Source organism: Spinacia oleracea, chromosome 6 (genome assembly GCF_020520425.1).
Source record: "Spinacia oleracea cultivar Varoflay chromosome 6, BTI_SOV_V1, whole genome shotgun sequence".
NCBI lineage: Eukaryota > Viridiplantae > Streptophyta > Magnoliopsida > Caryophyllales > Amaranthaceae > Spinacia > Spinacia oleracea.
Window position 1 is genome coordinate 107,162,098 of NC_079492.1, and position 16,704 is coordinate 107,178,801.

The window sequence follows — 16,704 nt, forward strand, 5'->3', positions numbered from 1 at the left end:
CACAACTTTGCTTCATTTCCCACTTGTAGGTCAATAACTAGACTTAGATTCAAAATTTTGAGTTCTTAACAAAAGTTAGAACCTCAAGCGGAATACCATAGGATTTCAATTGCTAAGTCGTTTCTCTTTGACATAAACTTCAAGGTAGAAATAAAATTTTGAATTCATTTCTTTCGTTCCCGTTTTCTATCCTTTCTAGCACCTTTTCTTATAGCCCAAAAGATTTTACTCTTTGCTTGATTTTCATACTTTGTTATGCTTACAAAGTCCCTTTCCTTTTATTCGTTTTGAATGACCACATCCAATGAGTCTAGTTCATCATTGAATCAAAAGAAATTTGGTTGTTAACAATTGGTAATACATAAGCCTTTAACTCAATACTTCATTATTCCAAAACTACCCATTATTTTGAATATATGAGGCCCAATTGGTATATCATTCAAGTTTAGTTGAAAAAAACCATGAAAATTACTATAAGAAAATGTTGCATCCAAAATACCCTCTTATTCTCCTTTCTTTTGAGAATTTCTCTCAAAACATGTTACCAATCGATCGAGGAATTATTGCAGTACTATTATCCGAAACGCAATGAAATTGAAGATTTGCAATTATATTCATTATAATTCATAATCTACAAAATGAAATAGCAAAGAAAACATTTATCATACTTTAATAACTTCAAATTAGAGCATACATGCAATCATTAAAACTATTAAACATTTCATTCATGCAATAAACACATAGTCCAAAATGAATGAAACGATTCCAAGACCCTAAAAGTCTCTAAGTCTTAAGCATGTTTTTGCTTGTCTTAATCCTTTAAAGATTTTAGGTAAGCAAAAACCAATTGCTAGTAATTCCAAACTATTCTTGGTTAACAAGTTAATGCCATAACTTATTTCTTTGCCACAATATGTACCAATATTGCCTGAGTTAGAACCACAATCAACGTGCTCCTTTGGGATGCCTTTCCATCTAGGAATACTAAAATAGCACCTCACTTTGGAGGAAACCTACTATCTTAGGTTCGAACATTTTTGTAAGTGCTTGATTCGGAAGGCAATTTTCACTAGTAGAAAAAACGTTATTAGTAACGCCCTATTAGTAACTGGCTTGCATACATTATGTTATAAAAAGCTCAATATTAACTGGCAAAACTTAAGATAGTTACAAATAATATGGTAAAACTAATACTGACCGCAGTACTAATAACAGGCATAAGTAAAACCTGTTATTAAAGATTGGTCAAAACTTTAATTGACCACGCTTTTGTAACTTACCTTAATTGTGCCTATTATCAATAAAACACACAAATTTTCGCTCCCTCATTTTCAGAAGAAGAAAACCCTTATTTTCCTATCTCCTTCCCTCGCCGGTTTTCCCTTACAGTTACCACGCTCTCTCGCTTCTCTAATCAATATCGACCAATGTTAAAGAAAAATACACGCTCTGTCGCCACTCTCCTCCATCCACCCAGAATTTTCGAGTTACAAGAGTGGGTTGATTTCAATTTTCTTTATTTGTCTCTACATATATTCAATTTGAAATCTCAACTCAGTGTTCACTGTTTCTAGATATAACCGGAGGTAAATTCCTGCTAACTACTCAACCACAGTCGGCTTTCGATTTTCTAAAATTCATTTTTATTTTCTTCTATATGTCGAATTCCTAAATCTTGATTTGGATTCGTTTTCAAATTTCCGCTTAATTAATTTTGATTCATGATTTGGCTACAGTTTGTGTTGGTTGTTGCTCGCAATCATTGTAGCTATTGCAGTTATTATGGAACGCTTAATTTTTCATCAATTGTCAAAAGTATGCCGAAAGTATCGAGTTGAGCTCAAAGTTTATAATGCTATGCCCAAAATTCATGTCAGTTTGAATAATAAAAAAAAAAAGGTAGATTGATAGTGGATGTAAGGATTTTAGTGTTCATCTATTGAAAGAGTTGTATAATGGCGATCAAAATTCCGGCCAGCTTGCTATTTTTTTGATTCCTTGAATCGAGCTCACTTGTTCTAATAAGAGATTTTAGTTTTACTAATTGGGGACTAAAGAGTGTGATTAGTTCTTTATTTCTTGGTGTCTACTTATATGAATGAATTAGGGATCGGATGAGATTGGTTCTACAATAAACGTACTTGAAAGTTATTAGTTGAGTATTTGTGTAAGTGAGGGAGTGTGTGGGTGGTTCTGGGGCTGCCAGGCATGTTGGGCTGGTTATGCGTGTCTTAGGGACTGGTTATACTGCACTTTCGGAGCTACTAGTCTTGTGGTATATCTGGTTTAATTCTTGAATAATAGTTAAATGTCAAGTACTCAGGCTCAAGTGTTACAGATTGAACCATCCGCTTAACTGAGCTTAGTATTGTTGCTCTTAAATTCATGTTAACTTTACCTCTAGCTCCCTTTGTCTAACAAGAATATTTTCTCAACATCATTGCTTTGATCAGTTTTCAACTTGAGCCTTAGAGTATGAAAAATGCATTTAACTAGACAAATCAAGAAGGCTAAGAGAAGGTCATTGATTAGCTTGGTCACGATTAAGTAGAACAGTTCTTTATTGGGCTTATTAATGATTGGATTAAACCTTGCCTCCCTTAAATGAGTTTTACCTTAAAAGTTAGTTGGAATTGTGCTAGTCTTGTATTATTATCTGTCCGTTGAGTGAAACCCTTTTTCTGTCATAAGATAGTTTTATAGGATGTGTTGATAAGCAGGTTGCTCAAGACTTCAAGAGCATTAGCAATCACTTATCGTGTACCCTCTCCAGTCACTAGAGAGAAGTTCAAATTGAGTTTTTATGTTGATCTCTGTCTTATGTCATACATTCTCCACAAATATAGTTAGGACTCAATTCTTTGTGTGCCTCCCAAACATTAACGAGAATATTCTACCATAGACTGCAAACAGAGTTGGACCTAGAATCAAGCCCCAAGCTCATCTGATAAAATTCTTGAATATTTGGTATTACTTCCCTAGTTTTGTACACTCAATACTTTTGCAAGAGCACATTATTGATTCCTGAAGATGATGACAATACTTTGTCTCTAGCATAATTTTATATTATTCTTATGCTGGTTAACTTGCATAAACCATTGTGAAAAACCTTTCCTTCAAAATAAAATGTTCTGAAGGTTTTTGGTAGACAATGATAGCAGAATCAAGACAATCCCAAAAACCAAGTCCCTGGTGAACGCGTACATGTGGATTTAGTGTTTGGCAGAGACGACTGGAGAACTTGAATCCACCAGATGTAAGTCGTTTTATGAATAGATTCTTTTGAATATATAGATAATTCCCCCGTTCAAAAGGAATATATTAAAGCCCCACTGATATGTATTTTGCAGGTTGAATATTGTGATTATTGTCCTGAGTCGAAGCAGCCTGACATTCAGATTTAAAATGATGATACTACGGATTCAACCATCAATTTCGATCCTGAAAGGATGATTGAAATCATTGGAGGTAAAAATTATCCATCATTACTTGTGTGTTTTGTTTGCAATTTCCATTCTAATACAATTTCCAAGGTATGTTTGATTGTTTTCTGTAAGTCATATATTTCTAGTGTCTAGTTTTATTTTTTTGGGAATCTTACCAGGTGCTCTAGCTATATAGCATTGGAACTTGCAATTGATTATACTGATAGCATTGAATGCATATGCTATACTTATGGTGGAAAAACTTAGTATTCTCTAGCTATTTTATTCACTGAACCTAATTGCCCATAATCTTGAGGGTCTGGTATAACGAATTGGAAGTTTTAGGGGAAAGGTGTGCTCTATAAGCTAGGCATTTTATATTGTACAATCGGTTATGCAATTAAAAAAAATACTAATGTGTCATATCTCAGAACTACGGGAAGAAAGGCTCGCTGCAACCGAGCACACAATGGAAACATAAATTTATGAGATTTCTATTGCAGACTCAAACTTAGTTTTCAAATAATGAAAATATAAACGTCCATTCTAACCTATTCTTCTTCCCCCCCTGTTACATTGACCACTAAAATACTTCATTCTTAGCTTAAATCAATCGACGGGTAGAGGATACAAATACTACGTAGCAAGAAAGGGCCTCTTTATTAAATCTACCTACCGGCGAATCATTAAGTATGAGTAGTTAGGACAACATGATAAATAGTTCCACGTGAAAAATATTACTGATTTGAAATCATTCTTTTGCACTCCGTAGTTTCTACGGGAAATTATGAGTGGTTGAGACATTGTGACAACTAATTCTAAGCGGTTTAAAATTATTTTCTGTACACTTTGCACTGTAAAAGGCCCAAACAAGTCTTAAAAAATCCAACGAATCACCTATGCTGGCGTGTGCAAAAACCATTCTTCATTCTTCCATGTATTATTCTTTATTCTGCTAGAGTTACACATTAGCCTCCTACCATGAAAGGTATGGAGTAACAACGATATGTAACTGAAGGTTTAAGGATGGAGCACTATTCAGGGCTTCCATCTCCTCCCTCTAGAGAGGGTATTGTATCTAGGATCTTGTAGGAGGCGGTTGCTATAATTTACATTACCAAAATATTTTGTAATACTATGATATGTTTCATGCTTCTAAAATCTGAATGTATATTTTACTTCTTTTGTTAATGCAGAGATAAGTATGGATGGCTTGAGAAGCTTGGTAAATAAGTTGGAAAACATAAACGAAAATAGTCCTGCGAAATGGCTTCCGATGTCTGTTCCTCTACCAGAGACTCTAACTGAGTCCATGGAGTTCTTAGCAAGATCATGGAGTATCTCAGCAACAGACTCAGCAAAGCTCTCCTTTGAGAAGACACTGTTTGAGTTTCTTAGTGATGAACTGAATCTGAATATGACAAATACCTTGCTGTCAAATGAATATGCAACTAATCATCTTATACAGCTCCAGTATGTAAGTCATTTTATATAGCTCATGTAATTGTTTTTTTATGAATTTTGTTTTCATTTTTTGCAGGAAGTGGAATGACCGCGATGTGGACATAGTCCTCTAGATTCTCCAAGATGGAGTGACAACACCAAGGTATGTACTTTTCAGTCCCATGCCTCTTATTTATTACTCCTTCAAAGTTATCATGACCAGCAAATTAAACATTCTGTTATTCTAGACGTAGTATAGAGAACTAGAATACATCCTATGTACGAAGCTTTGGAGTAGTAAACTCCTTTATGTGCCATGTCTTTTATCAGTGGAGACTTCAACTATAAATTTGGTCTTCTTTCCAAGGATCACAATGAGAACAATTGGTCATTTTCACCTTCCTGGCAGGTACAACTAGAAATCTGTAATATAAGATTGGATAGTTCGTTACTATCCCCTGGTATCATTGCTTCATGTCATTAATGGCATCATCTGCATGACTACTTAATCATCAGCAAAAAAAACTTGTAGTTGGATCTTTGTTCAGACCAGTTTTTTGTTCATGATGTTAGCACTTAGAACAGTGAGATAGATATAATCATGTCATGTGGTCTAACCTGGAAAAAAAGATGTTTTTTCAGGGGAGTCGATCATCATTCAAAGTGCATCCCAAGTGTAGTGGACCTTTGAATATTGGGAAGCTCACTACAGAGGCCTAAAGTTCTCTTCCACCCACAAGAGAGGTATGTGATTTTTAAAGTGTTACATGTTGACCTAGTACACCTTTACACGTGGTTGCTACTGCTATGTAATGCTTTTCCAGTTTCCATCATGGCTTTAAATCCATTCCAATTTTATTGAGTTTATAAAAAGTAGAAAGATAAAACAATGAAATTTACGCTTCCCTTATCCCCTGTTATTTCTAATTAGTTATTTCTAATTAGTTACATGCATATCATGTGATTTAAACGAATAAAATTGAACCAATATGCTCTATCATTTTTGTTCTCATTATTGTTGTCTTAGCATTTTTGTTCCCATTATTGTCGTCTTAGCATTTTTGCAAATTGTTACTAGAAGAGACAATGTTCTGCCTTATTCATTGCTTATTGAATTTCAATGTATAAAGAAGACCCTAGTTAATTCTGGCAGCAAAATTTATGAGTTTAACGACCTTCTCTTTGGTTCACCTTGATTCTTGAGTTAATGTTGACAAATATTTCTTATTTTTATTTACTTGTTAGATTATTATGTTTGTTTGTTTGTTCAAAATAAGGTTAATAAAAAAAATTCTTAAAGAGAGCCATGCAGATCTTTGAATTTTTATATTTATATAGTTTGATATTGCAAGTTAAAAAATATCTACGCAACACCGAGACATATAAGGATCGGAAAAAGGACAAAAAGGGGAATATTAGTGTAATGCAAGTAAAATCATTAGTGAGGTTTTTTAGAACACCTTATTTATTTTTAGTTACTTTGGAATGACATTAGGACAATTATGTTTCTCCACTTTCGTGATTCCAGTGATTATATGTTTTTATACCATGTATATAAGTATATAATTTAGCTTATTGAAACTTTATCGATTTGTTTTTATTTTTTTTTTATTTTTTATTGTTTCTGAAGTTTTAGTGCATTGGATTAAGTGCCTTGTAGTGGAGATTTCGGATTATAAATGTGGCATGGTTCAATATATTTTTTTGGAACAACCGTTGGACAGTGCTACTGCTACAGCCATAACTCCTACTGATATTATTCTTACTGTTGCTATGCAATATATCTTGCTACAACCAGATTGTTGCTACTATAGCTACTATGACAGGTGCTGCTGCTATAGACTCTAGCCAGCATGCTTTCTAGTATTGTTTTTTTTATATAAAAAAAGACATTAGTAACTAGCATGAAAAAGAGACCGTCACTAGTAAATAAGCTAATAGTAACCGGCCTATACTTGTAGTAACTGAAAATAATAAAGGTCGGTTACAAATAAAAATGTATTAGTAACGGGCTAAGACTATAACCAGTTACAGTTATTCGAATATTATTGTAAAATTTGACCTTTAGTAATGGGCAAAAGCAAATGTCGGTTACAAATAGTTCGTTATTAGTAACTAGCATTTGGCCGTTGTTAGTTTTTTTTACACTATTAGTAACGCTGGCTATAGCAACGGGCGATGTTAGTTACAAAAGGCCCATTTTTGTCAGTTACTAATAGCGCTTTTTCTACTATGTTTAAACTCAATATTCTTTGGACCTAGTTGTTTCTATGTTGGTTTGATTATTTAGTGAACTAAATCCTTAATCAAAACATAAAACAACATACATGTGTATAATATAGATACACCAATATATGAAAGAATATGTAAATTTGGTGAACTAGTATGGCCCCAATTACTTGGTCTTAAAGCATCTAATCTTCTCTTCACCTTGTTAGCTTGGCAGCGTCTTGAAATCCATTCAAAATGCTAACTTTTAATTTAAAAAAACTAGAAGAACTTGAACTTAATAATCTAATTATTACATCAAAACTTCATGGTACTCATACCATATTTAAAACTTTACATTCAAAGATAAAATAGTACGCATATCGTATTTAACTATCCTGGTTGGGCCATACTAGTCACCTGTATCACCTGCAATACATAATAACAATATATGCATTCACCAATTCGTATCCTAAAACGAATTGCCCAAGTAAGCTTTACACATGATTTATTAAAATCACGTTCATGTAAATGCGTTATAAAATATTAATCAATTCCAAATTATTAATCCTTAGAATTATTCTAATCAAATATTAATTTCATTAAAAATTAATTTCCTACGAAAAATTAATTAAAATAATTAATTTAAACAATTTTATTTAAACGGCTCTCACTTAAACCAATATTTAATTTGGACCTTTTAATTTTAAATATTTAAACTCGCAGCCCGACCCGAGTCACATAAAATAAAATAATGAAAAGTCCATCGTTAGCCCCTTCATGCAAAAATAAGCCCAAAGCCCAAAATTGAGTCTTGAATTAAAACCGAAGCAAAATTGCACAACGATGCAACGAAGCATGCGATTGCGCCAATCCATCGTTGCATTGTGCAGCTCGTGAGCATATGAGTAGCAGACCACTATGACCAATGTATGCGTTGCTTGGTTGTGTAGAGTGGCCACATGGGCGTTGGCTTCGTGCCACACCCATCACTATGCTATCCAAGTAGCAGTGTGCGCGGCAATGCAGCAACAACATCAAGCCGTGCCGCAAGCCCACGCATAGACATGCTAGACACGAGCGAGCGGTGGCTCGCAATCGCTGCTCATACGCGCAGCATCCCTCGCTGGTGCCCGGGGTCGCTCGCTGCCTCTTATGCTTCCCCTTTGCCTTCGTATCGTCTAGCGCAAGAGATCCCTCGATGGCATGCGAGATCCCTCGTTGGTGCGGAAGATCCCTCGCTGCCACAAGGCATCTCTCATTGGTGCTGCCCCTTCGACTCGCCCATCGTCCATAGCCTAGCATCCAAGTCATGCCACAGTGCGCAGGACAACATCATTCGTCCAAGGGCGACGTGTTTGCTCGTTTTTCCAAACCAAAATCCAATTTTTTCCGAGCCGAAAAATGATACGAATTATAATTTCATAAATTTAACAAAATCCAATCGTCAAAAATACGAAACATAATTAAAATAGTAGATTTATTAAAATTTCACACAATCCAATTCATGAAAAAAATAAATCTAGGCTAACGATTATTCAAATTTAACGAATGATTATTATGAACAAAAATTTGAATAATTATGATAAACCAATCCAAACATTTAATTCGTTCCAAACATTTAAATTTCAGATTTTTAACGAAAATTGGTTTAGGTGAACGATTAGAATTAATGAATCCAATCAAAATTTTAATCGTTAATTCTTAAATAAGCTATTTAAACATGAAATCATATTCTTATTATCACCTAAATAAAATTTGATAATCTGACCAATTAATAAAATTAATTTTCGACCTAAAAATTCATTAATCAAGGTTAAATTGGGATTAGGGTTTATAATTAAAATTTATGAACGAAAAAATTATTATAGGTTCATAATATTATAAACAACAGTAGGACAAAATTTAAATTAATTATAAATCGATTTGCTCATATATTTAATTTAAAAAACCGTCAAATTTAACGATTTAATTCATTAAATAACAAAAATGCCCAAACAATCAAACTTTGGGGCCTGTTTTTGACATTATAATCTCATGAGTTAATTTTAAAACGCCATTTACTATCAGATTAGGGTTAGAAAAATTGAAATTCTGACACTTTACGAATACAGTACCTTTTTCAACAATTCATCCAATAATCAAGAAAAAATTCGAAAAGTAACAAAATTTGCAGAAAATTTTGACAGCATACAAACATATAAAATATGATAAAAATTACTTAAATCACATGAAACTCATGATACCACTGTAGGGATTTACAATTAAACAATAATATGATAGCGGAATAATCCCAAACCAGAAACCATGTATAAAGTACATATTAAGCAATGCATATGTTTGTAGCGTGTACTCCCGTTTAGTTTACGTCGAACAAAAACTTCAATTGTAGTTCCTCTATTTGGTTCACCGACACGTTCACATCCGCCTTGAGATTGATAGCTCAGATCTCCTTCAAGGTTTTGTGACTTTTGGGAAGAACACTCTAATGCAGGCAGAATGAGAATTAGGGTTCTCACAATGTCTAGGGTTAGAGAGTCATGATTCCTGAGGAAAATAGTTAGCAAAAATAGGTTATTATAATAACCTACAAGTGAGAAAGCTAGCCGGCCAAGCCATGAGGCCACAACCGACCAGCAAGCCACTCGGCCAAGCATCCCGCACAGCACACAGCGCAGCATGCTAGGCCGTGGGCCGTGCTGTTAGGTTATGATACATATGATATTACATAAATCATGCGGAAACAACCATTAACCCAGGATTACATATTATTTACACATAATCATATAGCATAATTTAGATGCATACTCTTTGTTGCGTGCCCTCCCTAGCTGCGCCCGAACCGAACAAGAACAAGTCTTTAGGACTCCAAGTGTCGTCCCTCCGTAGATAGTCCACAGCACGTCCGGATCCGCCTTAAGATTGACCAACTAGAATCGCCCTTAAGGTACTAGAATTTTCGGCACTTTTGAGCAAGATGTGTGGCTGAATTTTTCTCTCAAAAACTCACTTTGAATACTTTGAAACTCGTTATAAATTGTGAACCCTGGCCACATATTTATAGGGGTATGGAAAGGGAATTGGAATCCTATTCAGATACAAATTGATTAAACCTAGAATCCTACAAGAACTCTAATTTAATTAATTTATCAAATAGAATTAGGAATTTAATCATTAACCGAACTCTGCACGTTTTAGGAAACGTGCACGAACACAAACACTTACACACGCACACACGGCAGCCACGATGGGCCGCCCATGCGTGCGCACGAGCAGCAGCCCACGCAGCGAGGCCTGCGCGAGCTGCAAGCCCACGCAGCTCCCGCGCGCGCTGCGCGCGCTGTGCGCGCTGCCACGGCCTGCTGGGCCTGGCCTTGCGCTGGGCCTGGCGTGGCTGTTTGTGCGGCGCGCTTGGCTTGCTGGGCGATGGCCTGGCTTCGTGCTGGGCCTCGTCCGGCAGGCCTCGTCCGATGCTTATTCGTACGATATGCTTCCGATTAAATTTCCGATTCCGGAATTCATTTCCGATACGAACAATATTTAACATTTCCGATTCCGGAATTAATTTCCGTTTCGAACAAATATTTAATATTTCCGTTTCCGGAATTATTTTCCGATTCCGGTAATATTTCCGATTCTGACAATATTTCCGTTTCCGGCAATATTTCCGATTCTGGTAATATTTCCATTTCCGATAATATTTTCCGATACGTACCATGTTTCCGTTTCCGGCAACATCTACGACTTGGATAATATTTATATTTCCGATACGATCCATATTTCCGTTTCCGGTAATATCATCGTTTCCGGAGTATTCATTTCTTGCCTGTGACGATCTCAGCTCCCACTGAAACCAAGATCCGTCGGTTCCGAATATCCATAGATAGAGTATTTAATGCCATTAAATACTTGATCCGTTTACGTACTATTTGTGTGACCCTACGGGTTCAGTCAAGAGTAAGCTGTGGATTAATATCATTAATTCCACTTGAACTGAAGCGGCCTCTAGCTAGGCATTCAGCTCACTTGATCTCACTGAATTATTAACTTGTTAATTAATACTGAACCGCATTTATTAGACTTAACATAGAATGCATACTTGGACCAAGGGCATTATTTCCTTCACGTGCTTGGCCAGCGTTGCTTCCTTGTGCCCCTTGCGTGGGCCATAGCAACAAGGCCTTTGGGCCAACGTTGCTTGGCCTAGAGCGTTGCGCCCATGGGTCGTGCGCTCGTGCACTTGGATCGTGGGTTGCTTCTTCGTGTTGCGATTAAATTATCCTTCGACAATTTGTTTAAGGTATCTTATTTGACGATCCAATGTCGTACGATACGATTATTCGTTTTTCCTAGCTTACGAATATACACAAACGATATACGATTTCACGATCCAATGTTCAATCGTATAATTATGTTTTCCGACCTAATTTCCCCAAAAGCCATTAAATCAATTTCCGATTCATTTAATCCGGCGATCTGTTACATGTCATTGGTGTGACCTTGTAGGTTTAGTAAGAGTAAGCTGTGAGCCTAATAAGGATTAGAACTAACTGAACGGGAACTTTGCTCCAGTTAGTCGTTCCGATCACTTGATCTCACTGAATTAATTATTCATAATTAATCTGAACCTTGTTATTGGACCATGCACCTTGGGTGAAGGACATATTTCCTTCAAAATACGGTTTGTGATTCGTTCACTACTACAGAAATGTCATTTAATAGCGTTTATTTAATAGCGCTTTTGCCTCTTCAGCTATCAAAAATTTAAAAAACAACATATTATAGCGCTTATCTAAAAAGCGCTGTGATATGTTCACATATTATAGCGTTTAGATCTTCTGCGCTATCATATTACCCGTTTATTATAGTAAAAAAGACTTCCCGTTTATTATAGGGAACAAAATGTTAAAACGAGTAAAAAGTTAACCGCCTAACTCTTTCTCTCCTCGGATTCTCTTCAGTCAATCTGCAAAACCTCAAAACCCCAAAAGTCTCAATGGACGCCGAAACCCTCCTACCAAAGTCCTTCACACGGCGACGAGTTCCTTCAGGCGGCGGCGATTTATTTCAGATGGCGGCGTTTTCTCTCGCCCTGCGCCCTACGATGCTTCTTCTCACTACGAAATTGAATTTTAAGGTAATTCATCCACAAAATTTGCGGAATTTGTTGATTATGTTTGGTTTAATTTTGATTGGGTTAATTATGGGCTATGGGTTTTTGTTCCTCTGAATTGGTATACCTAGGTAGTGAGCATTTAGATTGTAATTGGGTTTTGATTCTTAATTTTGATAATAGGTTGTCGAATTATTTGATTTCATGATTGCATTGGAGCAAAACTTATGGCTACCATAATCCATTAATCAATTCACTCATGTCATTCCATGTAAATTAAACACTGTAAGAAGATGAAATCTGTAATAACTATTACAAAGTTAACCCAACTTGTATAACTATTACAAAGTTAACAAAATTTATGCTTTTTGACTTGCCAAATTTAGAGAGCATCTATGATTGGCAAGTACTGAGTTGCCCGTCTTTGCTTAGATTTGAGGTGTTTAATTGTAAAAAACTCAAGCTTCTTGAGGTCTTGGTGGGACGACAAAATTGTATTATTGAGATTGTAGGAGAGAAAGAATGGACTGATAAAGTGATTGAGTATGGTCCAAGCTCACATTTAAATATACTGAAGCATTAGTTCCTGCAGTGCTATCTACTCCTATGTAAGATTTTTAGTGCTTGTTTGTTATAATTTATGCAGTTTATTGCCTGAAGCATCAGTAGGTCGGAATTGTCTAAATTTGAGGGTTTTGAATTTTAGGTGTTCTTGTGTTGGGTTGCTTGAGGAGGCAGAGATTGTGGATGTTACATACTATTATGCTTAGGTATCTCGCATCGCCTGGAAGCTCACCAGGTTGTAAAACTAGGAGCTTTTTAACCATTGTCTACAATTTCTTATTTTAAAAGGCTGAAATTTTGAAAGTAAGATTCTTTTTTTTTGTCAACTAATAAGAGTTTTTTTAATTATAATATTGTGCTTCTGCGGTTGCTAATAAGTTAAAGAGACTCTCAAGAGCTAGGGGCTTGACAAAGTACAAAACCTATAGGATTGTTACAATGAGTGCTGAATTGTTGTTTGAATTTTAATGATATTTTGGAAGTAGGACATCAGAATTGGAACTACAAATTTAGGAAATTTTCCATAATGAAAATGGGAGGGGGTGGAAATTTTCAGGCATACTATTATGCAAAAAGTTTTTAATTGCTGATAGACTTTATTGGTGTTGATTTTGTTCTGAAAAAATGTTCTTACTTTATCAGGTTGATCTAACAATGTGTTCTGATGCAGGTTATTGACTATTGTAGCTCATATTGGTGGTATAATATTTGTTAAAGTAGTATCTGGATTGTTGGAAAAATGGGTTCAGAAGGTCCTGCACCGTCAGCAGTAACAGACTAACAGTTCATGTTAAGAAGTTTCATGGAGTTGCTGAAAATCCGACAGAGACAATTGTGCGTAATCTGAAAGAATACATGGAGAAGAAGGGTTTACCAAAAGGGCTGGCTTTAGGGAGCTGCAATGTTCTTGAAACTGCAGGACTTGGGGCATTTGCTCCTCTTCATCAGACGCTGCCATCTGCCATTAATAGGAATGATTCAGAATTGCCAAATTCTGGGACTGTTATTTGGGTCAGTTGCTCAATACTTTCTTCTTCACAGTTTGTTGAATAAAATTTGATGCAAAATAGTTAAATAGTTGTATGGGATTCTCTCTACTTTAAATTTCTGGCATTTGTTGCACCAAAAGCTGAATCATCTTATGTTATTATAAGTTGCTGTTGATTCTATACCAACTGGGAGTTTGCCTGTGTGATAGGTGGAAATCATACTTTGAGTAATCTTTTACCCTTCACTTGCTGAATACGTTTTATGGTACTTTCGCTATGCCATATCGCATGCTTAGATAGTGATACCAATCAATTAGAACCCACGATTTGGTGGGAGCTTGCCAGTGTTCGGACACATTATATTTCAGTGTCAGCACTATAAAAAAAGCGTTTCTACACTTGGGGTAGGAGGAGCAGCAAAATATGTTTGTGGTTCAATGTGAACTTAGTTACCTTATATAATGACTGGAACTAAAAATTGGAACTAGGACATCAGAATTGGACATGCTGAATTGTTGTTTGAATTTTAATGATATTTTGGAAGTAGGACGTCAGAATTGGAACTACAAATTTAGGAAGATGGGAGATTTTGCATTCTAAAGTTGGAGGTTAATACATAGCTTCAATTAAGAAGTATGTATACTTCGTTTTTGTTTTGTCATAAGTTATTATGTTTTTTCCATAAGTTTGAGATTTTTCATGATTGAAGACATCCTAGCCAATAGAGGATTGAGAAGATCCAATAATATTCTTTTTTATATTCCTAATGGTTTTGTTTCTTAATGTAACTATGTTTTTCTAGGTATGCAGAGATCGTATAATTCAGGAGGAGTTCAATTCTCTAAGCCTTTCTAAGTTGCAGAAGTATTTGACAGATGAGGAATACAGGTAGGTGACATTTTTATTGTCATATGTCAGTATTGTTTTACTTATCTTTGGTTGAAGTCTAAACTTATATTAATATGGAAATAGATAGTCTCTCTCCCCGTCAGTTTTGCTCAGGTTTTCTTCTGGGAAATATGCTTTTTGTCCCTGCTACAATATGGCTCTTGGGTTTTATATCTTGTTGCGAGATGTAGACCAATTTGGTGCTAACTATAACAGTTTTGCTGGCCGGCCAGTGGTAGCTCCTCATTCTCTTTGGAATATATTGCGATGTGGTTGTTGTGGGACTGAATCTAAATGTGTAAACTTCATCTTGGCAGAGAGATAGATGAAGATATATCTCGACTAAAGACTAGTTGTCAGCTTACTAGCTGATCTTGGCTGCAATTGATCAATCTTGTTCGAGGATCTCATAAATTAAATCTCCCAGTTTGGGGCTGCAGAGCTACATGCGGTCTCTTCCTTCATAGGCGGGATTGCGTCACATGAAGTGATAAAGGTATGCTATATTTATCAAGATTTTATTGTTTTATTCTGTTTTATTGTCAAGATCCATAGCGCCTAAGAGTTGGATTAACACTTGCAAAATACTTAGTGTGGTAGCTAGTGATTAGTGGCTTCCTTGGACATGCAACACTTTAGAGATTCATTAATAGTACGCATTCCCTTTAAAGATCTCCACAACTTAAGAACCGGCTATGTACTATACTTTTCACTTATGGCTTCTGATGTCAAAGGAACAATCTTATTCTGTAATGGTACTCGGACCATCTTCATCTTTGTCACTTTTGTCTGAGTAAACAAAATGGAAGGGCTACGAGTCTGATTTGATGAACAAGACTTCTTTTGCCTTCACTTATTGGTAGACTAGATTCCTTTGCTTGGACTACTACTGTCTTGTGTAACTGTTTACTTTGTCCTACATCTGACATCCCAGATGAACCTCTTGGTTTTTGAGTCAGATTTTTCATGGCATCCATCTCGGATCCATCTCCGTAGCTTCAATTGATAATATATCAGCAAGGAATTATCTGTAATTCTTTTCCAAAAACATCATAATCTATTACTATAATGTGAAGTTCAATTTTTTTTCATGTATGGCACTTATTGTTTATGGTAATACTAATTCTTTCGGGTTTTTCCTTTCTATATATGTATGAATTATTATACCCCATTGTTTCGCAGTACTTTTCAGATTGTCAGTTTCCAAGTTATGACAAGGAGCAGATTGACTAAGTAAGAACCGAATGGGTGCGCCATGTTGTTCAACAATTGTATAATAGCTAGGTTATGTTGAAGGAACAAAAAAAATAAGACTCTATTAATTAATGTATTTTACGTAGTTTAATGTTTAGAATTTTATTTTAGATCTATGTAATCGGTTTTATTAGGGTTACAATTGCAAAAATTCTTTTAATTCAGGTTTGGAAATTAATTTTCAACTATTTACTATTCTTCAATATATGGTGTTATTTTGTGGCAAAAAATGAGATACTTTTCAGGTATATAATAAATATAAAAAAAATAATAATAATAACTTTGATAGCGCTCTATATACATCTGCTATTAGAAAATAATTTAAAAATTGGCGGTAAACCTTTAATAGCGTTTCTTTAATAGCGCTTATAAAGTGCTATGAAAGAAAATTTTGAATTATCCTAATATTACATATGACAGCGCTTTTGAAAAGCGCTATTAAAGGTACCTTTTACTTTTAATAGCGGAGCCAACAACAGCGCTTCAAGAAGCGTTGTTAAAAGCATTATTAAGCGCTATTAAAAGCATTTTCTGTCGTAGTGGTTTTATCTTTGAATGTAATTTTTAAATATTGTCAGCGTACCGCAAAGTTTTGTTGTAATAATTAGATTATTCATTCAAGTACTTCTAGGACAGAATTTAAATTTTCTAATTTAGTATTTTGAATGGATTTCAAGACGGAAGCTAACAAGGAGGAGTTTGAAGATTGCATGCTTCAAGACCAAGTCAAGGGGTCATACTAGTTCACAAAATTACTTATACTTTTATATATTAGTGTATGTATATTATGAATGAGTAATGTTATTTTATGCTTTGATTA

General features: G+C 35.3%; 1 long non-coding RNA gene across 22 annotated transcripts; it reads left to right on the top strand.

Annotated features, from left to right (window-relative positions):
- The first annotated feature begins 1,313 nt into the window (after nucleotides 1-1,313).
- LOC110781928 (uncharacterized) lies at nucleotides 1,314-16,087 on the top strand. Of its 22 annotated transcripts, none has more exons than XR_008923259.1 (12): nucleotides 1,316-3,256; nucleotides 3,351-3,468; nucleotides 4,622-4,902; nucleotides 4,966-5,031; nucleotides 5,199-5,277; nucleotides 5,511-5,612; nucleotides 12,038-12,213; nucleotides 13,424-13,764; nucleotides 14,545-14,630; nucleotides 14,715-14,865; nucleotides 14,948-15,126; nucleotides 15,813-16,087. It is a non-coding gene; the product is annotated as an uncharacterized lncRNA (long non-coding RNA). The 22 variants fall into 22 exon arrangements; XR_008923258.1 differs by having other exon boundaries at nucleotides 4,622-4,898; XR_008923262.1 differs by lacking the exon at nucleotides 12,038-12,213 and adding an exon at nucleotides 12,896-12,988 and having other exon boundaries at nucleotides 1,314-3,256; nucleotides 4,622-5,031; nucleotides 5,499-5,612.
- The last annotated feature ends 617 nt before the right edge of the window (nucleotides 16,088-16,704 follow it).